The sequence below is a fragment of the Leucoraja erinacea genome, chromosome 33 (genome assembly GCF_028641065.1).
Source record: "Leucoraja erinacea ecotype New England chromosome 33, Leri_hhj_1, whole genome shotgun sequence".
NCBI lineage: Eukaryota > Metazoa > Chordata > Chondrichthyes > Rajiformes > Rajidae > Leucoraja > Leucoraja erinaceus.
In genome coordinates, this window is record NC_073409.1 from 23718045 (window position 1) to 23744120 (window position 26076).

Below are 26076 nucleotides of genomic sequence, written 5' to 3' on the forward strand. Positions count from 1 at the left end.
GAGTGTGTGTGTATGTGAGTCGGCGTGTGTATGTGTGTGTGAGCCTGTGTGTGTGTGTGTGTGTGTGAGTCTGTGTGAGTGTGTGAGTGTATGTGTGCATGAGTCCGTGTGAGTGTAAGAGTGTGTGAGTCTGTGTGAGTGTATGTGCGCGTGAGTCTGTGTGAGTATATGTGTGCGCGAGTCTGTATGAGTATGTGTGTGCGAGTCTGTGTGAGTGTATGTGTGTGTGAGTCTGTGTGTGTGTGTGTGAGTCTGTGTGAGTGTGTGAGTGTATGTGTGCATGAGTCTGTGTGAGTGTAAGAGTGTGAATGTGTGTGTGTGAGTGTATGTGTGTCCATGAGATGAGTGTGTGTGTGTGTGAATTTGCTGGCCTGCACTCCGCTTGAAGAGCTGTAACATTGGATTTGCTGCCTCGCCTGCACTCCGCTTGAAGTGCTGTGACATTGGATTTGCTGCCTGGCCTGCACTCTGCTCGAAGTGCTGTGAGATTGCTGTGCTGCCTGGCCTGCACTCAATTATGACTTTTGAGGTAAAGTCTCAGATTTTCTTTTTAAAATTTGGCCGCCCAATCTCTCTATATTAAAATTGTATCTGTTTTGATCAACAGCAGAGATATCAAGAAGCAGGGAGCAGCAAAACACAACAAGAGACACAACTAGAAAAAAGGAACCTAATAAATCCCATCTTTAACATTTAACATTTAAATTGTTGTTATATTTTAAGAGTCATTCACATTTTAAACTTTAATAAATCCTTTTTGCACTTGCCTGCATGTTCTTCATCACAATGGGAACCTAATAGGCAGGAATAGTTGCGCTGTCGGAGAGGCACCAATAGTGCATAGGGGGGGAGATCAAATGCATGGGGGGGAGGGACTGAAGTGTCAGCACACCAGCCATGACTTTGTGAACTGCCAGCCCACCAGCCATAGGTCATTAAACTGCAAGTCCACCAGCCATGAGTAAATGAACTGCCGGCCCACCAGCTGTAAGTGACTGAAGTGTCAGCCCACAAGCCATGACTTAGTGAACTGCCAGCCCACCAGCCATGACTCACTAAACTGCGAGTCCAAGACTCAATTTAGTCTATAATGTCCATACTAGCCATCTGGATACCTGTCCCTTCAGCCCACAACACCTCCAGAGATCCATGCAAGGAAAGACTTTCCTCCTTCATTGCTGTGATCTGTAAAAAAAAAAGAAAATGTCTAAAATTGATTCTCCACCCTCCCCCCTTCTCTCTGTCACCTGTTTTGGGCAGAAATTCTGGCAGTTTCTGAGCTGCCAGCCCGCCAGGCCTAAGTTACTGAGCTGCCAGCCTGCCAGGCCTGAGTGACTGAGCTGCCAGCCCACGATGTCCATACTAGACCTCTGGAAACCAGACCCTTTGGCCAACAACACCCAAGCTAGGGCTCCGGAAAGCCCCCCAGCAATATTGGAATTGATGGAGATGTGGAATATTGCATTGGGGACCAGCCCTCTCCTGTGAAGCTGGGACCCAACTGGTCACGCTTAGTCTAGTATAATATATAATATACAATATATAACATACAATATACAATATACAATATACAATATATAATCTATATTACTAAAACTAAGATCTTGACCACTTTCTGACTTTCTGTTTCGTGATTTCCGAAAGAACTGTGCCACTTACGGCCATCATTTTTGGCCACCTCGCTCACAGTCCCCCTCCGCTGAGCTGGACCAGAGGATTTTTCCCATCACTGAAACATAAAAGAGTTATTAATGTTTAAAAAATGTTGACATTCTCTCTGCTGCCCCTGCTGGTGGGAGGGGGAGGGACTATAAAACCCGGAAGTGTTGTGCCTCAGTCAGTCTCTGCAAGATGGGGGAAGTGAGAGGGTCACGTCTCTCAGTCTGAGCTGTGAATAACACTGAACACATGTCTACTAAACTGAGTGTGGTTTTACTGACCTTTAATGTAGTTTGAAAATGAAAATAGGTTTGGATTGAAGTAAAAAGCACTGCAAATGGTTGTTTGGGGGTTTTGGGTTGAAGTAAAAAGCCACTGCAAATGGTTGTTTGGAGTTTTGGGTTGAAGTAAAAAGGCACTGCAAATAGTTGTTTGGGGGTTTTGGGTTGAAGTGAAAAGGCACTGCAAATGGTTGTTTGGGGGTTTGGGGCTGAAATGAAAAGGCACTGTAAATGGTTGTTTGGGGGGTTTGGGTTGAAGTGAAAAGGCACTGCAAATGATTGTGTTGTCTAAACTTGACAACTTCCTGTTTGCACTTTATATTCATTTTAGATAACACGCTACTACTTACAGCTGTGATTTTTGGCCATCTTACTCAGTCCCCCTCTGCTCATCAGGTGCAGAGGATTTTTCCCATCAATAAAAATAAAAGTATTATTAGTGCTGAGAATCTCTCTCCTGTCAATCATGCCATGAAAGCCACACCTTTTCCGGTGGGAGGGGAGGGGATTATAAAACGCCGAAGTGTGGGTGTGGCTCAGTCTCTGCATGATGGGGGAGGGAGATGTCACGACTCTGTCTGAGCTGTGAATCAAATGAACACACTGAATGTCTACTGAACTGTGAATGTGGTGTTTTGTGTGGTATCATAGTGGCTTTATGGTGGTTTCACCCTGCTCGAAATGGTATGAAACTGCATTTGAATGTGATGGCCTTGCACCCTGCATGAAATGATATGAAACTGCATTTGAATTTGGTGGCCTTGCACCCTGCTTGAAGTGGTATGAAACTGCACTTGAATTTGGTGGCCTTGGATCCAGCTTGAAGTGGTATGAAACTGCACTTGAATTTTGTGCCTTTGAACCCTGCTTGAAGTGGTATGAAACGACACTTGAATTCGGTGGCCTTGCACCCTGCTTGAAGTGGTTGGAAACTGCACTTGAATTTGGTGGCCTTGCACCCTGCTTGAAGTGGCAGGAAAATTGATTTGAATTTGGTGGCCTTGCACCCTGCTTGAAATGGAATTTCAAGGAATAGCCATGAGTCAACTGCCAGCCCACCAGCCGTGAGTCAGCTGCCAGCACTTCAGGCTTGAGGGACTGAGCTTCCACCCCAAGAATCCATTTGGCCCACAATGTCCATTCTAGCCCTCTGGAGACCAGTCCCTTCAGCCCACAACACCCACACCAGCACTCCAGAAAGCATCCCCCCTTCCCCCCACACTGGCCACCAATATTGGAATTAATGGAGAGGTGGAATATTGCGTTGGGGGACCAGCCCTCCTGTGTGAACATGGGACCCAACGGGTCACACTCAGTCTAGTATAATACATACATATATATACACATATATATATATATACACATACATACATACATACATATATATATATATATATATATATATATATATATAGAGAGAGAGAGAGAGAGAGAGAGAAAATAGAAACATGGTAAGAGGAGTCAGACTTCCATCACTGTCCTGCACAAGTAAATTAATCAATTGACTATAGAGACATGATGAAAATAATGCCACATATTCAAACAAATATATGGTTCAATTAAACTAAGATAGATATATATGTAACATATATATATATATATATATATATATATATATATATATATATATATATATATATACATATATATATATATATATGTTATATATATATATATATATATATATATATACATATATATATATATGTATACATATATATATAGATATATATGTATATATATATATATATGTATGTGTATATATATACATACACACATATATATACATACACACATATATACACACACACACATATATATATATATACTAGACCAAGTGAAGACCCGTTGGGTCTGTTTCCCCAACAGCGTTTTGGGGGGGGGGGGGGGGGCATGAGGTGTGAAGAGGGGAGGGAGGAGGAGGAAACGGGATAGATTTGGGAGGGAAAGGAGAGCACGGTAGGAGGTGAGAGATGGGGAGAGAGATGTGGGGGGAGGGAGGACGGGGAGGAGGGAGGGATGGGGAGAGGTGTGGGGGGAAAGAGGGGAAAGAGTCGGGAGGGAGAGTGGAGGGGAAGTGGAAGAGTGGGGAGGGAGGTGGAGAGGGGTAGCGGGAGTGATGGAAGAGGGACAGAGGGATAGTGGGAAGGGGGTGGGGGGAGAGAGGGAAGGGGGTGGGGTAGAAAGGGAAATGGGGGTGGGGGAGAGAGGGATGGGAGAGGGGTGAGGAGAGGGGGAGGAGAGAGTGGGGGAGAGAAGTGAAAGAGTGGGGAGAGAAGTGAAAGAGTGGGGAGGGAGGGAGGGGTAGAGGGCGTAGAGGGGTAGCGGGAGTGGTAGAAGAGGGATGGGGAGTGGTGGAAGAGGGACAGAGGGGTAGGGGATGGGGTGGGGGAGAGAGGGGAAGGGAGGGGAAGAGAGAGGAGTGGGGGTGGGAGAGGCGTGGGGTAAGGGGATAGAAGTGGAAGAGTGTGGAGGGAGGAGTAGGGGGAGTGGTGAAAGAGGGACAGAGGGGCAGGGGGCAGGGGGTGGCGGGAGTGATGGAAGGGGGGTGGGGGAGAGAGAGATGGGTGGGAGAGAGGAGAGGGGTGGGGAGAGGGAAACATAGAAATTAAGTGCAGGAGTAGGCCATTCGGCCCTTTGAGCCTGCACCACCATTCAATATGATCATGGCTGATCATCCAACTCAGTATCCTGTACCTACCTTCTCTCCATACCCCCTGATCCCTTTAGCCACACGGGCCACATCTAACTCCCTCTTAAATATAGCTAATGAACTGGCCTCAACTACCTTCTGTGGCAGAGAGTTCCAGAGACTCACCACTATCTGTGTGAAAAATGTTTTCCTCATCTAAGTACTAAAGGATTTCACCTTTATCCTTAAACTTTGTCCCGCTTGTCCTGGACTTCCCCAACATCTGGAACAATCTTCCTGCATCAGACAAATGCAATTCAGGACTTTTCTCTTCACAAGCAAAGTCAGAATGACAGTTAGTGAAGAATTCGAACAATCGCTGAACATTCAGATGCTGCGCGCGCCTCCTGCACCAAAGGGGGGGGGGGGGGGAGCGTGTGTCGTCACGCACAAAGATCTTGTAGCGGTGAGCTCCGCTATAAGATCTTTGGTCACACACTAAGCTCGCGCCTCCACAAACAGATGAGCGTCTTCTTGAATGGAGAGCGCGTGGCTGCCTCCACAAACAGTCACACGCACTGTGGACCCGCGCCCACAAAAAATATTGTGTGAGGAAGGGGAGGAGGAGGTGGAGAGTGGGTGGGGGGGGGGGGGGGGGGAGAAGAGGGGGAGGAGAGGATGGGGGAGAGAGGTGGAAGATTGGGGAGGGGTTGGAGCGGGCGTGCATGAGTCGAGAGAAGAGAGAAGGCAGAGAGAGAGAGAGAGAGGCTTGTACAACAACAAAAAAGCTGCATAAACTCAGCGGGTGCAGCGGCATCTATGGACCGAAGGAAAAGGGCAACGTTTTTGGCCGAAACCCTTCTTCCGGGTTTTTCGGCCAAAAACGTTGACCATTCAATTCGCTCCATAGATGCTGCCGCACCCGCTGAGTTTATCCAACTTTTTTTATGTCTACCTTTGATTTTCCAGCATCTGTAGTTCCTCCTTAAAGACAGAGACTGTGCACGGTAAGGGAATGACGAGGGAGAGGAGGAAGAGTGTGGAGGGAGGGGGAGAGTGGGATGGGGAGGGGGAGACAGGGGCGGAGGAGAGGCAGAGGGGTGGGGTAAGGGGAGAGAAGTGGGAGAGGGAGGGGTAGGGGAGTGGTGGAAGAGGGACAGAGGGGAAGGGGGCGGGGAAGAGAGGGAAGGGGGTGGGGGTAGAGTAGAGCGGGAAGGGGTGGGGGAGAGAGGGGTGAGGAGAGGAGGAGAGAGGGGGAGGAGAGAAGGGGGAGAGAAGTGGAAGAGTGGGGGAGGGAGGGAGGGGTAGCGGGAGTGGTGGAAGAGGGACGGGGGAGTGGTGGAAGAGGGACAGAGGGGTAGGGGAAGGGGGGTGTGACAGGGAGGGGTAGAAAGAGGGGTGAGGGAGGGAGAGGGGGGTGGGGTAAAGGGGAGAGAAGTGGGAGAGTGGGGAGGGAGGGGTAGAGGGACTGGTGGAAGAGAAAACAGAGTGGTAGGGGAAAGGGGGGGGGGGGGGAGAGAGGGAATGGGGTGGGGTAGAAGGAAGAAGGAAGGGGGGTGGGGGGAGAGAGGGAGGAGGGATAGAGGGGGGGGGGGAGGGGGGTGGGTGGAGAGAGGGAGAGGGGTGAGGAGAGGGAAACAGAGAAACATAGAAATTAAGAGCAGGAGTAGGCCATTCGGCTCTTCTAGCCTGCAACACCATTCATATAACCATATAACAATTACAGCACGGAAACAGGCCATCTCGGCCCTACAAGTCTGTGCCGAACACATTTTTTTTACCCTTAGTCCCACCTCCCTGCGCTCATACCAAACCCTCCATTCCTATTCTCAAAGGGAAAAGCTTGTCCACATCAACTCTGTCTATCCCTCTCATCATTTTAAAGACCTCTATCAAGTCCCCCCTTTAACCTTCTGCGCTCCAGAGAATAAAGGCCTAACTTATTCAACCTATCTCTGTAACTTAGTTGTTGAAACCCAGGCAACATTCTAGTAAATCTCCTCTGTACTCTCTCTATTTTGTTGACATCCTTCCTATAATTGGGCGACCAAAATTGTACACCAAACTCCAGATTTGGTCTCACCAATGCCTTGTACAATTTAACATTACATCCCAGCTTCTATACTCAATGCTCTGATTTATAAAGGCTAGCATACCAAAAGCTTTATTTACCACCCTATCTATATGAGATTCCACCTTCAAGGAACTATGCACGGTTATACCCAGATCCCTCTGTTCAACTGTATTCTTCAATTCCCTACCATTTACCATGTACGTCCTATTTTGATTTGTCCTGCCAAGGTGTCTAGCACCTCACATTGTTGTATCAGCATTTAAACTCCATTGACCATCTGTCAGAGCCCATTTGTGTGGCCAGAATACCGAATTCACTTTGGAGACTTTGGAAATCCTCTCATTATCCACAACAAGGGATTAATAGGGATGAGGTGTATCATCGGCATACTTACTAATCCAGGTCCATTACCACACCTGGCGGTGCTGGGAGGAGATCATTTGATGTACGGGTGAGGACAAACAACAAAGGACCCAAGGGAGATCCACTTGAGTTTCTGGCACCCCATTAGGTCACCTGCCTCCCGAGGAGGAGGAGGTAGGAGGACTAAACAGCCATTCCACCATTACCCTCTGGCTCTCCCATTTAGTGTACGTAAACACGACGGAAGAAATTAATGAGGAGCGGATACTTAGAAAGGAAAAGCGAAATCTGGGGGTTCGACTACCGAAATGGAAAGATGATGTTGGGGATCGTACTAGAGGGTCGTCGGTTTCGGAGTTGGTTGAGGAATCAAAGGGGAAGAAAGAGAAGAGAAAAGCGCTATTAACACGAAAGCCGTACATAAGGTATAGGAGCATACCTAAGGCCGATTGGGAGTCTGCGCTTAATCAGGAGGATGGCTCCATCAGCGATTGGATGTCTGCGAGCGTCGGGCAGTCGCGAGATTGGCGCGTCCGCCCGAGCATCGGGGAGGTGCCAGGACGCCCTGGACGCCCGGGAATGATCGAAAGGCGGAAGGGGATCCGTACGGCAGAGGAGGGTCGGATGGGGCGAGAGTTTTAATATTATTAGATCATATTATACACACACACACAGGAGGATTATATAGATATAGCCATAATATATATATATATATATATACACACACACACAAACACACACAAACCACAAACAACACACACACACACACACACACCACACAGAGCAGGATCACACACAAGAGTAAGAACACCATGATATTGGATCTACCTAGGAGAAGATTCAAGATTCAATTTATTTGTCCATTTGGAACCTTGAGGTTCCAAGAGGTTGGAGGGGGGGGTGGTGGATTGCAAGACAGAGGCTTACAAAAGGAAAGCGAGAAGGAAGAAGGAAACAAGGAACAAGAATAGACGATAAGACACATCCAGAAGGTGAAGTTGTGATGGGGGGGAGGCCAGGCGAAAGGAGGAGGTGGAGGAGAAAAAGGAACTGCACTAGAGGAGGAAGGGGGGGGACTAGGAGGGGGGGAGGAGGCGAGGAAGAGGGTGGGTAAACCAGTGCAGACTCTGGGTCGGGGGGGAGGGGGAGGAGGAGGTGTAGGGGGGGGGAGGGAAGGGGGGGGGGGAGGTGGCATGAAGCGTCACACACACTCGCACAGTCAGGATAATTACCCCATTGAAGAAGGGGGATTAATTATTATTAATTTGCTTCTTTTACCCAATAAACACCCTATGAGGAGAAGAGCCCCCGGATCCTGCAGGTCCAAATATAGAGAGGGGGCGGGGGGCGGGGGTAGAGGAGCCTTGAGGTGGAGAGAGGAGCACGGAGGCACAGAGACAGAGAGAGGGGAGGTAGAGGAGGAGAGAAGGAGGGGGAGAGTGTGGGGGAGAGAGGAGAACGGGTGCTGATAGGAGGAGGGTGGAAGGGTGTGGAGAGGAAGGGGAGGGGGAGAGGGGAGAGGAGAGGAGAGGAGAAGGCGGGTAGGGGGTGGGAGGGGGGGGTTTAGGGGGAGGAAGGTGGGGATGGAGGGGAGGAGGGGAGGGAGCGGCGAGGGGGGAGAGGAGGGGGAGGGGAGGAGGAGGGAGGGGGGAGGAGAGAGGGGGAGGGAGGGGAGGAGGAGGAGGAGAGGAGGGTGAGAGTGAGAGGGGCGGAGGGAGACGGAGCGGGAGGAGAGGGGAAGAGAGGCAAGGGAGGAGGAGGGCTGTGTGATGAGGGGGGAGGGGGAGGAGGTGGGGAGCAGGAAGATGGTGCGGGAGGGTGAGGTGGGGAGGGAAGGGAGTAGGGGCAGTGTGGAGGGGAGGAGGGGGGTTTAGGCAAGGAGAGGTAGGGGAGGGAGATGGAGGGGAGGAGGGGGGGAGGAGGAATAGGGAAGGAGACGAGGAAGGGAGGGGGGAGAGGAGAGGGAGGAGGGGGAGGGGGGGAGAGAGGGGGGGGGAAGGGGAGAGGGAGGAGGGGGGAGGAGGAGGGAGATGAAGGAGGCGGCGAGAGGAGAGGAGAGAAGGAGAGGGGAGAGAGGAGGAGGAGGGGGGAGGAGAAGGGGGAGAGGAGGATCGGTGGAGGGAGTGGGGAGGAGGGGGGGAGAAGGGGAGAGGAGGGGAGGAGGCGAGAGGGAGGGGAGGGGGGACAGAGGAGAGGGAGGGGGGAGATGGCTTACTTTCCGCTAATTATAGGGGGAAGGAGAAAGGTGCAGACTAGGGGGAGAAGGACAGAATGGAGGGGGAAGAAGTGGGGAGGGGACTAGCGTAGAGACTGGGAGAGCAGGGGGAGAAGGGAAAGGAAGAGGAGAGCGAGTGGAGAGAAGGGAAAGGGAAGGACCTTAGGAGAGGGGGGGAGAGGAGACGGAGAGGGGGAGAGGGAGAGGGGGAGATGAAGGGTGTGGGGGAGAGAAGAGGTAGGGGGGAGTAGGAGAGCACCCTGAGGAGGGGGGGAGGATGAGGGGGAGGGGGAGAGGGGGATGGAGAGGAACCAGAGGGAGAGGAGACGAGCCTCTAGAGGGAGGAGGGCAGATCGAGGCGAGAGGGAGCAAGAGCAGATGAACCTGGCATGTGGAAGAAAGAGAACCGAGAGGAGGGGAGGAGATTCGCGAAAAAAGGGGGGAAAAGAGACATCTGGGAGCATGAGAGAGAAGGGGAGAACTTCACCTTGGGGCGAACCCATAGGAGAGGAGACCAATATGGGGGTTTGGAGAGGAGGGGGAGAGGCAAGATTCAATCTGGGGGAGAGAGATCCAAGGAGTGGAGCTGCACTACAGAGGGAGGAGGAGACTTTGGGGGAGAGGGGGGGAGAGGCGAAAGAGAATGGGACCCTAAGGTCTCCTCAGCTGAGAGACAGAGGATTGAGGCAGGGAGACCCTTCGGTTCTTTGATAGTCCACCCCCCCAGAGGCTGGGAGACCACCCCTCGGGGAATCTGCCAGAGGAGGGGAGGCCCTTCCCAGAAGGGAGAGGGGAGCGATGCCTATTTTGACCGCGGAGTCATTTTCATGAAAGAATGGGGGGGCCTGGAACCAGGGAGAGGAGCAGGGAGGACACCCCCCTGGGGAGACCGTAAAAAAAATGATTGGCCATGGAAGTGGCTGGGGGACAAAAAGCACATCTGCAAGCATTGCCAAAACCAAAAAGAGGACACTTTTTGCAAACATTTAAAAACCAGAAATAAACACATTTTTGCAAAAACATTTTAGAAACAGTAGAAACATTCTGCAACCCGTTTTAGAAAACTAAGGACACTTAAATTTCATGATTGGTAGGCATGTGTTCAGTGTTATTCACAGCTCAGAGAAATGTGACCCTCTGCCTTCCTCCAGCTTGCAGACACTGATTGAGGCACACACCACTTCCTGGTTTTAGTTCCCCCCCCCACCCCCCCCCCCCCCCCCCCCCCCCCCCCCCCCCCCCCCCCCCCCCCCCCCCCCCCCCCCCCCCCCCCCCCCCCCCCCCCCCCCCCCCCCCCCCCCCCCCCCCCATGCTGCCAGCGGGGGCAGCAGAGAGAATGGAGATTTTGTAATATCAATAATATTTCTGTCATATTTCAGCGATGGGAATAATCCTCCGCACACATACAGCGGAGGGGGGCTCTGAGCGACGTGGCCAAAAATGACGGCCATAGGTGGCAGCGTTCTCTCAGAAATCGCAGCACAGAAAGCCAAAACCAGTCAAGAACAGACTTTTAGTAATATATATATATATATATATATATATATATATATATATATATATATATATATACACATAGAAACAGTACCTTCGGCCCACCAAGTCCACACTGACCAGCAATTTACCATATTTTATCCTACAATTCTGTCCTACAACGCCAGGGACAATATAGAGCAGCCATTTAACCTACAAACCTGCACTTCTTTCAGATGTAGGAGAAACCGGAGTATCGGGAGAAAACCCATGTGGTCACAGAGAGAATATTGTATTGTATTTTAGTGACCACACAGCCAGGCTGGTGGAATTTGGGTTGTCAGCAGCGATACAATAATAAAGAACACACAACCACAATAAAAAAATGTAACACAAAGATCCACCACAGCATTCATCACTGTGGTGGAAGGCACAAAGATTTGGCCAGTCCTCCTCCATTTCCACCCCGTGGACAGGACCAGAGTCCAGAGTCAGTCCAGGATCGGCTCTTCCTCACCAGAGACCGCGGCTTTAAGTTGTTGTAAGCCGCAGGCCGGCGGTCGAGATTTAAAGTCTTCACCGCAGCCAGAAGCACCGTAGACTGCAGGGCCGGCGGTCGAACCTCCCCTCCCGGGGCGATGGTAAGTCCATGCCGGCCCCGCGGTAGAAGTTGGCCGCGGGCCGGCAGTGATGGCTTCTTCTTCCCCCGGGTCCCCCACGAGGGATCCCGGGCTGTAGACGCCGCACCAGCTGGAGCTCTGCAGACCGCGACTTCATGCTGCCAGCTGCCCTGGGGCAGCGAAACGGAGCGCTCCCCTCCTGCGAGCCCCAGCGAGGGATCACCCGCTCCATGCCGAGAGTCCACGCTGCGCCCGCCGCTGAAGCCCCGGGCGCGTCTCCGGGAAAGGCCGCGCCGATCCTTGATGTTAGGCCACGGGGGAGGCGACCTGGAAAAAAAGTCGCTTCTCCATGGAGGAGGTGACCAAAGTGGTTTCCGCCTTACCCCCCCACACCACCCCCCACACAACCACCCCCCCCCCCCCCCCCCCCCCCCCCCCCACACCACCCCCCCACACACAACCACCCCCCCCCCCCACACACAAAACACACAAAGAAACACAATATACATACTTTAAAACATACTAAAAAATAAGAAAAAAGTTGAAAAAAACGCGCTGGTGACATGGCTGCATATACAAATTCTGAACAGACAGCACCTGTAGTCAGAATCAAATCTGGGTCTGTGGTCAGCCATTCTACCACTGCGCCACCGTGCCACCCCATTAAATTATTTTTCTCTGTAATATTATGGTGTCACGTCAATACAGATGAACACATGATTCTGATTTCTGCCCATAGTTGGATAACACACATCTCCAGTCATTGTGTTTTACATCTATATGGCTGGTTTTCAGACTCTTCAGTCTGAAGGTCTCGACCTGAAACATCACCCATGCTTTCTCTCCAGAGATGCTGCCTGTCCCGCTGAGGTATTCCAGCTTTTTGGGTCTATCTTAAGTTTAACCAGCATCTGCAGTTCCTCCCTACACTCCTTGTTCAGCGACACGTCCTATTCTCATAATATTATTCACCTTAACTAAGTTTTTTCTTCACCTCCATTGCTGCAGAGAATACAATCCCAGTTATGAAATCTTTCTTCAAAGTGAAAAAAATATTCCAGCCCTGCCAACATCTTCATAACTCACCCCTGTATCCTCTCCAGAGCAATTGCACCCTTTCTATAATGTGTCATAGTCTTACAGCATGGAAACTGGCCCTTCATCCCAACTTGCTCATGCAGATCATGATGCCCCATCTAAACTAGTCCCATTTATCCTCATTTGACCCATATCCCTTTAAACCTTTCCTGTCCACGTACCTGTCCAAATGCCTTTTAAATGTGGTCATTTTACCTGCCTACTTCCCCTGGCAGCTTGTTCCACATACCCACCATCCTGTGTGTGAAAATGTTGTCCCTCAAGTTGCTATTCTATTGTTCCTCTCTCATTTTAAACCAGGGGTGTCAAACTTATTTTAGGTCAAAATGTGAATGCACGCGTGAACACATCCTTTACAGTAATAAACCATTTGAAATCGGACATTAACAGATACAAATGTAGACCTAACAAAACAAATTGTAAATGTAGACTACACAACTGCATCTAATTTTTATTAGCCAGCAATCAAACTCAGAAAATGAACACAGTTAGCCTCTAATTTTGATTGAAGTGATTGAAGTGAGGGTGTGTGTGACTGTATGAGTGTGTGTCAGTGTGTGGGAGTGTGTGTGAGTGTATGAGTGTGTATCAGTGTATGTGAGTGTGCAATAGTGTATGTGAGGGTGTGGGTGAGTGGGTGAGTGTGTGTGTGTGAGGGTGTGTGTGTGTGTGTGTGTGGGTGTGTGTGTGTGTGTGTGTGTGTGTGTGTGTGTGTGTGTGTGTGTGTGTGTGTGTGAGGGGTGTGTGAGGGTGTGTGAGGGTGTGTGAGGGTGTGTGTGAGTGTGTGAGGGTGTGTGTGAGTGTGTGAGTGTGTGTGTGTGAGTGTGTGTGAGTGTGTATGTGAGGGTGTGTGAGTGTGGGAATGTGTGGGGATGTATGTGTGAGGGTGTGTGAGAGAGTGTGTGTGCCATGGTGTGTGTGTCACGGTGTGTGTGTCAGGGCCAGGGTGTGTGTCAGGGCCTGTGTGTCAGGGTGTGTGTGTCAGGGTGTGTGTGTCAGGGTGTGTGTGTCAGGGTGTGTGTGTCAGGGTGTGTGTGTCAGGGTGTGTGTGTCAGGGTGTGTTATGGGCCTGTCCCACTTTGGAAATTTTTCAGGCAACTGTCAAGTTGCCAGCAGTCGCCTGAAAAACTGGGAACTGGAACGGCGACTGTCAGAGTGGAACACACACACAGACACATCGCAAAGGCGGGGGCTAGGGCAAGCGGTCTGAAATTCACACTGCAAAGCCAAGGTGATACAGTCACACACCTCAACGAACATGAAGGTTTGCCCTTTCACGCAAACCCGGAGAGAGCGGAAATTTGGAGACTTGGCGATGTCCGGGGAGCGTTTCCCTAACTTCCCCCACCCCCGTCTATTCCCCCTGCCCGCCTGGGAATGCGGGCAGGCCCAGGTGCTCTGTTTCCAGCTAGGGTCCGTGGGAGGCGAGGGTCAGCTACCCGGGGGTCGGGCATCGGAGCAGAGCCTCATGAGCCTGTCCCACTTAGGCGATTTTTCAGCGGATTGTCGGAGACTGTCAAGTTGCCGGCAGTTGCCTGAAAAACCGGGAACTGTAACGGGGGTTGTCAGAGTGAAACACACACAAACACATTGCTTCCTTCGCCAGCCCGTATGAATTTTTTAGACAGCGCTCCCCCCACTTGCCCTGTCTAAAAAATTCACATGGCTCAAAGCCAAGGTGATACAGACCCACACCGCAATGAACAGGAATGTTGGCGCTGTAAAAAGATGGCTAAAGCAGAGTGTATGGTAAGTCCTTCAAAAGAGGGGGGAGAAGTGGGGAGAAAGAGTGGAGACAACTTTTAAGAAGCCAAAGATACACGGCTGTGAAGTTCGGCGGACATTTAACATTACCAGTCGGTTATCCTTGATTCTGAAAACTATTGCTTTTTTTTTTTTTCACAATGAGCCAATGAAATTCAGCTGTCAGCACCGGCTACAATCTACGAGAACCTCCAAAAACCTTCGATCTCTTGTTAGTCTTGGACAGAAAAGTAAGGCCAAACAGCAAGCGGAAGCAAATGCTGCTTGCCAGATCACCCGTGATTGATGACTGAGGCGAACTGGCCATTGAAGGTGGGGTTATCAAAAAGGGCCACATGGCAGTGATCCCGGCTTCACTCCAACTGAAAGCGTGGGTTCTGAAGCGGACTTGATGATCCCCAACGTCACCATCCTGTCCAGTTCGGCTTTGACCCGGTCTCTCACGGCATAGGTATATGCTGAGCAGGATGAACCACAGGTTGCACCTTTGGGTCTAAAGTCGAATGGGCTGGCTGAGCGAGCTGTCTGCAGTGCAAAGGAGCTCATGGAGAAGTCCAGCAGGGACTTCTTTTTGGATCCCCTCAATCTCCGCAACATTCCCACTCGGTTCGCCGGCTCAGTGACTTGTGTTGAGAGGCAGATCTTGGACCCAAATTAATTATAACTGCCGTTACTTACTTACAATATATCCTCCATTGCTTTGCTGTAGATTATAGTTAATTCTATAGCTTTATATACATATTACTTCTGCATGCTTTATGTTTGCTCTGAAAAAAAAAAAGAAGCCTAAGAGAGGGGATGTAGATCAAACAGTATTGCTGATTTGATCTGTATCTGGTTTTGCTGCTGATGACCTGATCCATAGTCCATGTCAGGTTTCCACACCACCACCACCAAGTGGCATGTGGGCTGCCATGTTGGTTAGGGAGTTCAACTTACGATTTCAAGCCGACAGTACTCATTTTGATTGTCTCTTTATATATTCTAATTAAAGTACTTGTTATGATATGTAATGACTCCGTATCAATAGTACTTTGCACAATAGGGAGGTAAAGACGGTATGGTCAATGTTTGCCTTCATTAGTAGGAGCATTGAATATAAGAGTCCGGAAGTCATAAAGCAGCTTTATAGGATTAGATCACATTTGGAGTGTTGTGTGCAGTTATGGTCGCCCAACTACAGGAAAGATATTGAGGCTTTGGAGAGAGTGCCTGGGACATTTACCACAATTCTGCCAGGATTAGAGAGTTTTAGCTACAAGGAAAGGTTGGATAGACGTAATGAAATATACGTCTTGATTGAAGTATAAAAAATGATGTGAAGCAGAGATAGGGCAGACAGTCAGAATCTTTTTCCCAGGGTGGAAATGTCCAACACTAGTGGGCACAGGTATATTGTGAGAGGGGGAAGGTTCAATGGGGATGTGCGGGGAAAACTGTTTTACACAGATAGTAGTGTCGACGTGGAATGCATCATCAGGAGTGGTGGTGCAGATTCAATTGTGACATCTTAAGAAACATTTGGATAAGCGCATGGAAGTGCAGGGAATAGAGTGATATGGATCACATGCAGGCAAAGGAGATGAGCTCAACTCGTTATTATGTTCAGTGCAAACACTGTGGGTTGAAGGGCCCTTCCTGTGATGTATTTATTCTATGAAATACAGCAGACAAAGAAAAACGCACAGACAGCAGATGATTTAATTTCTTTCCTTTAACATAGAAACATAGAAACATAGAAATTAGGTGCAGGAGTAAGCCATTCGGACCTTCGAGCCTGCACCGCCATTCAATATGATCATGGCTGATCATCCAACTCAGTATCCCGTACCTGCCTTCTCTCCATACCCTCTGATCCCCTTAGCCACAAGGGCCACATCTAACTCCCTCTTAAATATAGCCAATGAACTGACCTCAACTACCCTCTGCGACAGAAAGTTCCAGAGATTCACCGCTCTCTGTGTGAAAAAAAGTTCTTCTCATCTCAGTTTTAAAGGATTTCCCCCTTATCCTTAAGCTGTGACCCCTTTTCCTGGACATCCCCAACATCGGGAGCAATCTTCCTGCATCTAGCCTGTCCAACCCCTTAAGCATTTTGTAAGTTTCTATAAGATCCCCTCTCAATCTCCGAAATTCTAGAGAGTATAAACCAAGTCTATCCAGTCTTTCTTCATAAGACAGTCGTGACATCCCAGGAATCAGTCTGGTGAACCTTCTCTGCACTCCCTCTATGGCAATAATGTCCTTCCTCAGATTTGGAGACCAAAACTGTATGCAATACTCCAGGTGTGGTCTCACCAAGACCCTGTACAACTGCAGTAGAACCTCCCTGCTCCAATAAACAAATCATTTTGCTATGAAAGCTAACATACCATTCACTTTCTTTACTGCGTGCTACACCTGCATGCCTACTTTCAATGACTTGTTTCAACAGATGCCCAGGAGCCGTTACAGAGGGAGGAGCGAACTGCGTGTGGTGAGTGTAAAAACCCATCGTGGGGCTTGTCTCAACAGAGGCCCAGGCGCTGTTACAGAGGGAGGAACCAAAATCTGCCGCATTCCATTCGCAGATCACACCTCAAATTCAGGGAAGCCGGACCAGAGGAAGCAGCTGATTGGCTTGTATCCCGGGTAAGACTTTATTGTATTTGGACAAGGGGGAGAATGAGGGCCAGGGCAGTTTACTGTTCTGGATGTCAGATGTGGGAGGTCATGTAGTCGGAGTGCCCTCCAGATGTCCACATCTGCGCAAGGTGCGTCGAGATGGGGCTCCTAAGGGACTGTGTCAGGAGCCTGGAACAGCAACTTGATGACCTCTGTCTGCTCAGGGAGAGCGAGGAGGTCATAGAAAGGAGTTACAGGGAGGTGGTTACTCCAAGACAACGGGAGACAGAAAACTGGGTCATAGTTAGGAAGGGCAATGAGCAGAGGCAGGGACTGGTGAATACCCTGGTGGCTGTACACCTTGAAAATAAGTACTCATGTTTGAGTAAGGATGGGGGAGACAGCCTACCAGGGGGCAGCGACAGCGGCCGGGCCTCTGGCACAAAGACCGGTCCGGTTGCACAGAAGGGTAAGGAAAAGAAGGGGAGGGCAATTGTAATAGGGGACTCTATAGTCAGGGGATCAGATAGGCGATTCTGTGGACCCAGACAGGAGACGGATGGCAGTTTGCCTCCCTGGTGCCAGGGTCAGGGATGTGTCTGAACGGGGCAAAGAAATCCAGAAATAGGAGGGAGAGGAGCCTGAGGTTGTGGTACATATAGGTACCAACAACATAGGTAAAAAAAGAGAAGAGGTCCTGAAAGAAGAATTTGGGGAGTTAGGTAGAGAGTTAAGGAGAAGGACTGCAAAGGTAACAATCTCAGGATTACTGCCTGTGCCACGCGACAGTAAGAGTAGGAATGGAGCGAGGTGGAGGATAAATGAGTGGATGAGTGACTGGTGCAGTGGGTATGCATTCAAGTTTCTGGATCATTGGGACTTCTTTTGGGGAAGGTGCGACCTGTACAGAAAGGACGGGTTGCACTTGAACTCAAGGGGGACCAATATCCTGGCGGGGAGATTTGCAAAGGCTACTGGGGAGACTTTAAACTAGTATGGTTGGGGGGAGGGACTGAAATTGGGAAAGCTAGCAGTCAGTGTGTGAGGCAGGGGGCAGAGAATGGTAGCACTCTGACCCAAAATGTAAGGGGAGAGAAGAAAAAGACAATACACAGATAATAAGAGAGGGTGGGTTTCTTAAATGTGTATATTTTAATGCTAGGAGCATTGTAAGAAAGGTGGATGAACTTAGAGCCTGGATTGACACCTGGAAGTATGATGTTGTGGCGATCAGTGAAACATGGTTGCAGGAGGGCTGTGATTGGAAATTAAATATTCCAGGATTTCGTTGCTTCAGGTGTGATAGAATTGGAGGGGCAAGAGGTGGAGGTGTTGCATTGCTTATCAGGGAAGATATTACAGCAGTGCTTTGGCAGGATAGATTAGAGGGCTCGTCTAGGGGGGCTATTTGGGTGGAACTGAGAAATGGGAAAGGGGTAGCAACACTTATAGGGGTGTATTATAGACTGCCAAATGGGGAGCGAGAATTGGAAGAGCAAATATGTAAGGAGATTGCAGATATTAGTAGTAAGCACAAGGTAGTGATTGTTGGAGATTTCAATTTTCCACACATAGACTGGGAAACACATTCTGTAAATGGGCTGGATGGGTTGGAGTTTGTAAACTGTGTGCAGGATAGTTTTTTTGCAGCAATACATAGAAGTACCTACTAGAGAAGGGGCGGTACTGGACCTGCTGTTAGGAAATGAGATAGGTCAGGTGGCAGAGGTATGCGTTGGGGAACAGGTCGGGTCCAGTGATCACAATACCATTAGTTTCAATATAATTATGGAGAGGGACAAAACTGGACCTAGGGTTGAGATTTTTGATTGGAGAAAGGCTATCTTTGAGGAGATGCGAAAGGATTTAAAAGGAGTAAATTGGGACAGTTTGTTTTATGGGAAAGATGTGGAAGAGAAATGAAGTACACTTAAGGGTGAAATTTTAAGAGTACAGAATCTTTATGTCCCTGTTCGGTTGAAAGGAAATCTTAAAAATTGTAAAGAGCCATGGTTTTAAAGGAAAATTGGACACTTGGTTCGGAAAAAGAGGGAGATCTACAATAGTTATAGGCAGCATCGAGTAAACGAGGTGCTTGAGGAGTATAAAGAATGTAAAAAGAATCTTAAGAAAGAAATTAGAAAAGCTAAAAGAAGATATGAGGTTGCTTTGGCAAGTAAGGTAAAAGTAAATCCGAAGGGTTTCTACCGCTATATTAATAGCAAAAGGATAACGAGGGATAAAATTGGTCCATTAGAGAGTCAGAGTGGCCAACTATCTGCAGAGCCAAAAGAGATGGGGGAGATATTGAACAGTTTCTTTTCTTCGGTATTCACCAAGGAGAAGGATATTGAATTATGTGAGGTAAGGGAAACAAGTAGAGTAGCTATGGAAACTATGAGGATCAAAGAAGAGGAAGTACTGACACTTTTGAGAAATATAAAAGTGGATAAGTCTCCAGGTCTGGACAGGATATTCCCTAGGACATTGAGGGAAGTTAGTGTAGAAATAGCAGGGGCTATGGCAGAAATATTTCAAATGTCATTAGAGACGGGAATAGTGCCGGAGGATTGGTGTACTGCGCATGTTGATCTGGATGATGGTGTGGTAAATTGGATCAGTATGTATGCAGATGATACCAAGATAGGTGGGGTTGCGGGTAATGAAGTAGAGTTTCAAAGTCTACAGAGAGATTTATGCCAGTTGGAAGAGTGGGCTGAAAGATGGCAGATGGAGTTTAATGCTGATAAGTGTGAGGTGCTACATCTTGGCAGGACAAATCAAAATAGGACCTACATGGTAAATGGTAGGAAATTGAAGAATGTTGGTGAACAGAGGGATCTGGGAATAACTGTGCACAGTTCCCTGAAAGTGGAATCTCATGTAGATAGGGTGGTAAAGAAAGCTTTTGGTGTGCTGGCCTTTATAAATCAGAGAATTGAGTATAGAAGTTGGGATGTAATGTTAAAATTGTACAAGGCATTGATGAGGCCAAATCTGAAGTATGGTGTACAATTTTGGTCGCCTAATTATAGGAAGGATGTCAACAAAATAGAGAGAGTACAAAGGAGATTTACTAGAATGTTGCCTGGGTTTCAGCAACTAAGTTACAGAGAAAGGTTGAACAAGTTAGGTCTTTATTCTTTGGAGCGCAGAAGGTTAAGGGGGGACTTGATAGAGGTTTTTTAAATGATGAGAGGGATAGACAGAGTTGACGTGGAAAAGCTTTTCCCACTGAGAGTAGGGAAGATTCAAACAAGGGGACATGACTTGAGAATTAAGGGACTGAAGTTTAGGGGTAACATGAGGGGGAACTTCTTTACTCAGAGAGTGGTAGCTGTGTGGAATGAGCTTCCAGTGAAGGTGGTGGATGCAGGTTCGTTTTTATCATTTAAAAATAAATTGGATAGTTATTTGGATGGGAAGGGAATGGAGGGTTATGGTCTGAGCGCAGGTATATGGGACTAGGGGAGAATATGTGTTCGGCACGAACTAGAAGGGTCGAGATGGCCTGTTTCCATGCTGTAATTGTTATATGGTTATTTAGATAATAGTCTGCTTTCCTGTTTTTGCCACCAAAATGGATAACCTCACATTTATCCACATTATACTGCATCTGCCAAACATTTGCCCACTCCCCCAGCCTATCCAAGTCACCCTGCAGTCTCCTAGCATCCTCCTCACAGGATGACACAACACTGCCCCCCCCCCCAGCTTAGTGTCATCCGCAAACTTGGAGATATTGCCTTCAATTCCCTCATCCAGATTATTAATATATATTGTAAATAGCTGGGGTCCCAGCACTGAGCCTTGCGGTACCCCACTAGTCACTGCCTGCCATTGTGAAAAGGACCCGTTTACTCCTACTCTTTGCTTCCTGTTTGCCAGCCAGTTCTTTATCCACATCAATACTGAACCGCCAATGCCGTGTACATTAATGAGTAGAACTCACATAATGGTGATATCATCCAATCAGTTTGCTTCATGGATGATGCAATCTAATTGTCTCTCCCGGGGCTTTGAACAATTATATATTTGAACATTTAGCATTGTCTGGAGGTTGGTTGCAGATCAAGATCACGTCTACATTGTTAAAGGAAATGCACGGACAAGTGAACGGTCAAGTGTATGGAATTTATTATCTTGTTCTGGCAGTGTTGGGGGTTCCAGGTAAGAGTCTGTTACTAATGATGAACTGTGCAGATCAATTTGAACTGTTTCTTTGCTCTCTATATGTTATGACTGAATACATCGATTCTGATCCCAGAGGAGGCGTCATTTCAACATTATTGAAGCAGAGTGTGATTATTGCAGTATTTACATGTTAGAACTGTTCCCACTGATTGGGAGCAGTGAATCCGTATGCGAGCCATTCTATACGATGATAACAATATTTGCAGGCTTCATGTAATAGAAACATAGAAATTAGGTGCAGGAGTAGGCCATTCGGCCCTTCGAGCCTGCACCGCCATTCAATATGATCATGGCTGATCATCCAACTCAGTATCCCGTACCTGCCTTCTCTCCATACCTCCTGATCCCCTTAGCCACAAGGGCCACATCTAACTCCCTCTTAAATATAGCCAATGAACTGGCCTCAACTACCCTCTGTGGCAGAGAGTTCCAGAGATTCACCACTCTCTGTAAAAAAAGTTCTTCTCATCTCGGTTTTAAAGGATTTACCCTTTATCCTTAAGCTGTGACCCCTTGCCCTGGACTTCCCTAACATCGGGAACAATCTTCCTGCATCTAGCCTGTCCAACCCCTTAAGAATTTTGTAAGTTTCTATAAGAAACATGGATGTGATCGACACTCCTACCATGGCCTGTGTCCGTTCACAGAGCAAAATGTTGTCTATACAGTTTGAATATTTAAACCACGTTATTGGTACATATGGTAAGCTTTAACCATGTGTTTCTTATGTTTCTTAATGAAATTTGGCTTATTTTGAGTCTTTGCTGGATCTATCGCAGTCCTGTGCCCCCAATTATTTCCTAAATTATACTAAACACAAAGATTCATGGAGTTATGTGGCGCTAATTTAGGCCCTTCAGCCCATCTCATCTATATGCCAATATTATTCACCTGCATTTGACCAACCTTCTGATAACTCTTCCCTGTCCATGTACTTGTCCAAATGTCTTTCAAACAGTTGGTGGAGTTGTAAACAGTGAGGGAGGTGGTCAAAATATGAATGAATTAATCTCTTTATTGTCATTGCACATGGTACAACTAAATTTAAAAGTCAATCCCACGGTGCGATTCACAAGAGCAGTTTAAAGATAAGGTAAAAAATACATACATATAATAAAAAAATTAAAAAATTACAGATAAATAACAATAGCAGCTGAGGTAGAGCCATTCAGTTGAATGTGAGTGTTATTTCTTATTTTGCATTATTAAGTTCACGTATGGCTATGGGGTAGAAGCTGTCTCTGAGTCTGTTTGTGCGAGTTTTGAAAGACCTGTACCGTCTGCCAGGTGGAACAGGTTGTGTCCAGGGTGGGAAGAGTCCTTTAGGATGTTGGCTGTCCTGCCAAGGCAGCGAGAGCTGAAGATGTCCTTCAGGGAGGGCAGTGGGCAGCCAGTGATTTTTTGTGCGGTGTTGATGACCATTTGAAGGGCTCTCCTGTCCGCTGCAGAGCAGCTGACATACCATGTGGTTTTACAGTACGCCAGCACACTCTCGATGGAGCAGCGGTAGAAGGACACCAGCAGCTTCTCCTCCAGGTTGTTTTTCCTGAGGATCCTCAGAAAGTAGAGTCGCTGCTGGGCCTTCTTGACTGCTGTGGTGGTGTTTGTAGTCCAGGAGAGATCCTCCTTAATTTGTGTGCCCAGGAATCTGAAGTCTGAGACCCTTTCCACACAGTCCCCATTGATGTATAGGGGTTTGAGGGCTGCACAAAATATACAATGTGATAACTGATCAGTTGCAGACATGGGTGGAAATGGCAGGTTGAGTTTAATCAAGTATAAAGTATGGTTCATTGGGAGGTCGAATATGAATGGAATATATACAATTAATGGCAACAACCTTAACAGCATTGATGGACAGAGGAATCATGTGGCCTCTGGCAATAACTCGCTTAAAGAGCCAACACAAGTAGATATAGTGGTAAAGAAAGTATATTCATCAAAAATGGCAAGCTCGCCAGGTCTGTCTTTTCATCTTTTTTGTTATTTTTAGTGCGTTTTAAAAGTATTTGTTAATGTTCACTGGTTTGTTTTATGTGGGTGGGTGTGTGTGGAGGGGTGGGGGGTAGTCGGGGGGGAAATTTTGTTTTGTCTCTTACCTTGCCAGAGATTAGATTGTTTTCTGGATCGTATGTCTTGTCGCTCTGCGGCCTAACATCATGGAGCTGGCGGCCTTGCTCAAGATTTACTTTAAGCTCCCCTGCCCCCGTGGACTTACCATCAGAGCCTGCGATCCCTTGCATGTGATCGACACTCCCACCATGGCCTATGGATTTCAACATTGAGAAGCTCGCAGTCTCGGGTAGAGACTGATATCAGGAGGCTCCAAAATCACAGAAGGTTCGACCAGCCCTGACCCAGGGTCCGATCGCCCGGCGCGGGGAGGCTGAGATCGCCCTGATGTGGGAGCTTAATCGCCCTGATGCCGAGGGCTCAACCGCCGGCTGCTGGAGCCAAGATCGCCCCGACAACGGAAGACTCGAGGCACCCGACCTCGAGAACACAAAAAGGAAAAGATTGAAGATTTTCTTTGTTTCCATCACAGTGAGGAATGTGGAGGAGTTGATGTGATGGATGTTTATGTTAAAATGTATTTTGTGTGTTTTGTTGCTTTTTATTGGTGTGACTGGATGGCAAATCAAATTCCTCCTATGTTGCAAAACGTACTTGGCTAATAAAGTATGATTATGATTATGATATTGTATGCTTGCCTTCATCAGTTGGGGCATTGAGTATATGAGTGAGCAAGTCATGTTGCAGTTATATTTGTTTAGCCCACATTGGGATTATCATCTGTATTGCAGGGAAGATGTTGAGGCTTTGGAGAGGTGAAGAAAAGGATCATCAGAAAATTGCCTGGATTAGAAAGAATTAGCCATAGATGGCAAACTTGAATTGTTATCTCTGGGATGTTGGAGGGTGACCTGATTGATATACTGTATGTAACTTTATGGAAGGTTTAGGGTTAGGTTTATTATTATCACATATATGGAGCTACAGTGAAATGTTTTGTTTTGCATGCCAATTTTCCAATCAGATCAGATAATGTTATAAATGCAATCAAGATAAATACATGTCAAATAAGTAGAGCAAAGGGAATTATACAATGTGCTCAGTTCCATAATACACCATCTCCATAGACAAAGTCCAGTATCCACAAGACAGTAATAGACAGTAGACAATAGACAATAGGTGCAGGAGTAGGCCATTCGGCGGTTCGAGCCAGCACCTCCATTCAATGTGATCATGGCTAATAATCCCCAATAAGTACCCCGTTCCTGCCTTCTCCCCATATCTCCTGACTCCGCTATTTTAAAGAGCCCTACCTAGCTCTCCCTTGAAAGTATCCAGAGAACCCGCGTCCACCGCCCTCTGAGGCAGATAATTCCACACACTCACCATTCTCTGTGAGAAAAAGTGTTTCCTCGTCTCTGTTCTAAATGGCTTACTCCATATTCTTAAACTGTGGCCCCTGGTTCTTGACTCCAACATCGGGAACATGTTTCCTGCCTCTAGCATGTCCAAACCCTCAACAATCTTATATGTTTCAATGAGATTGAGAGGGGATCTTATAGAAACTTACAAAATTCTTAAGGGGTTGGACAGGCTAGATGCAGGAAGATTGTTCCCGATGTTGGGGAAGTCCAGGACAAGGGGTCACAGCTTAAGGATAAAGGGGAAATCCTTTAAAACCGAGATGAGAAGAACTTTTTTCACGCAGAGAGTGGTGAATCTCTGGAACTCTCTGCCACAGAGGGTAGTTGAGGCCAGTTCATTGGCTATATTTAAGAGGGAGTTAGATGTGGGCCTTGTGGCTAAGGGGATCAGGAGGTATGGAGAGAAGGCAGGTACGGGATACTGAGTTGGATGATCAGCCATGATCATATTGAATGGCGGTGCAGGCTCGAAGGGCCGAATGGCCTACTCCTGCACCTAATTTCTATGTTTCTATGTTTCTATGAGATATCCTCTCATCCTTCTAAACTCCAGTGTGTACAAGCCCAGCTGCTCCTTTCCCTCAGTACATGACAGTCGCGCCATCCCGGGAATTAACCTTGTAAACCTACGCTGCACTACCTCAATAGCAAGAATGTCCTTACTCAAACTATGGACCAAAACTGCACACAATACTCCAGGTGTGGTCTCACTAGGGCTCTGTACAACTGCAGAAGGACCTCTTTGCTCCTATTTTCGATTCCCCTTGTTACAAAGGCCAACATGCCATTTGCTTTCTTCACTGCCTGCTGTACCTACAAGCTTACTTTCATAGACTGATGAACAAGGACCCCAAATCCCGTTGTACTTCCCTTTTTCCCCAACTTGATGCCATTTAGATAGTAATCTGCCTTCCTGTTTTTGCTAACAAAGTGGATAACCTCACATTTATCCGTATTAAACTTCATCTGCCATGCATCTGCCCACCCCCCAACCTGTCCAAGTCACCCTGCATTCTCATAGCATCCTCCTCACAGTTCACACTGCCACCCAGCTTTGTGTCATCTGCAAATTTGCTAATGTTACTTTGAATCCCTTCATCCAAATCATTGATGTATATTGTAAATAGCTGCGGTCCCAGCACCGAACCATGTGGTACCCCAAAAGTCACTGCCTGCCATTCTGAAAGGGACCTGTTAATCCCTACTCTTTGTTTCCTGTCTGCCAACCACCTCTCTATCCATGTCAGCACTCTACCCCCAATACCGTGGGCCCTAATCTTGCCCACTTATCTCCTATGTGGGACCTTATCAGATGCTTTCTGAAGTCCAGATACACTACAACCACTGGCTCTCCCTTGTCCAATTTCCTAGTTATATCTTCAAAAAAAGATTAGACAAGCATGATTTCCCCTTCGTAAATCCCTGCTGACTCGGACCAATCCTGTTACTGCTATCCAAATGTTCGGCTATATCATCTTTTATAATTGACTCCAGCATTTTCCCCACCACCGATGTAGGGCTAACTGGTCTATAATTCCCTGTTTTCTCTCTCCCGCCTTTCTTAAAAAGTGGGATAACATTAGCTACCCTCCAATGCCCAGGAACTGATCCTGAATCTATAGAACATTGGAAAATTATCACCAATGCATCCACAATTTCCAG